This window comes from Aphanomyces invadans (assembly GCF_000520115.1).
Source record: "Aphanomyces invadans strain NJM9701 unplaced genomic scaffold supercont1.64, whole genome shotgun sequence".
NCBI lineage: Eukaryota > Oomycota > Saprolegniomycetes > Saprolegniales > Verrucalvaceae > Aphanomyces > Aphanomyces invadans.
The window spans coordinates 239048-240221 of record NW_008580209.1 but is presented as its reverse complement, the minus strand read 5'-3'; positions in this window follow the sequence as shown (position 1 = coordinate 240221).

Below are 1174 nucleotides of genomic sequence, written 5' to 3'. Positions count from 1 at the left end.
GAGAAGTATGCAATGGCAGCGTCCAACATTGAAAATCTAACGACGGCCAACGCTGCATACATCACCGTTCACGTCAAACACAACGTCGACGCTACAAGTCTGTCGTCGATTGCAACATCTGCAGAGCTCCACTTCGATCGCATTGTGTTTCACCATCCCCATACTGGTGTTGAAGATGTCCATCGACATGTCGAATGTAATCCAGCCCGACGATGCCCGTGTCAGCGTGGCACATGCGCTGATCATGTTGGGCGACCACCAATTTTGTTCGATCTATTGCATCATGACGGCGGTCGGTCGGAGTAGCGACGACGCTTTAAGCATGCCAAAGATGCGACCGCCCTGTCGGACGGATTGAAAACCGGATTGATAGTTCTCTTGAGCTTGCACGCCCGGTCTATTCGAAGTACTACGTGTATACGTCATACATGGACCTAATTCCGCGGCCGCCAAAGCAAACCTTTGTCAATACATGTTCGATCGTATTCGAATTTACAGGTAGACCACATTGATTGCAGATTAAGCCACTTTGAATGAAGTAGATTCCAGATGTCCTTCGACGTTCGAAGAAATTTAAACTTCGAAACCACAGTGATTGCTGGTTTGGCCACATTGAACGGGCAATGGTGCAGTACTTTTTACTAGGTCGCACATTGCCCTCGACATTGCTAAAATTTGACCAACTCCTCGACAGCTCAAAAAGTGCAATGGAATTTACAGTGGTCAAACGCATCGACCGACCTTTTTTACAATTTCCATGTTTATGAATGATTTTTTTCATAAAATATTGTTGTACTGCTCCGCGTATTCTTTTGAATACAATGGAATTGATTACACTCCTTCAAACAGAATACTCTTTATGAAATGGTCAGTCAAAGTCAGGAATGATAGTCAATTTGCATCCTAAATAGTTATAGTCTCCGACAATTGATAAAGTTCTCGCAAGAGTCTATTCGTTCGTAGTGTCGTAACATCCTTGACGGAGTTTATTTGTTTACCATCTGATAATTCATGCTTCATTATAATTGTCATCTTTAGGACCATGGGTGCATCGTTTGCATGATTATTCACCTTTCATTCTTCAACAAGCCCGCAATGCCTGGACTCGCTACTGAGCACTATGACGATATCATCAGCTTCGTCGATAGTGAGCGAACGTGCAGTTTATCGAGAG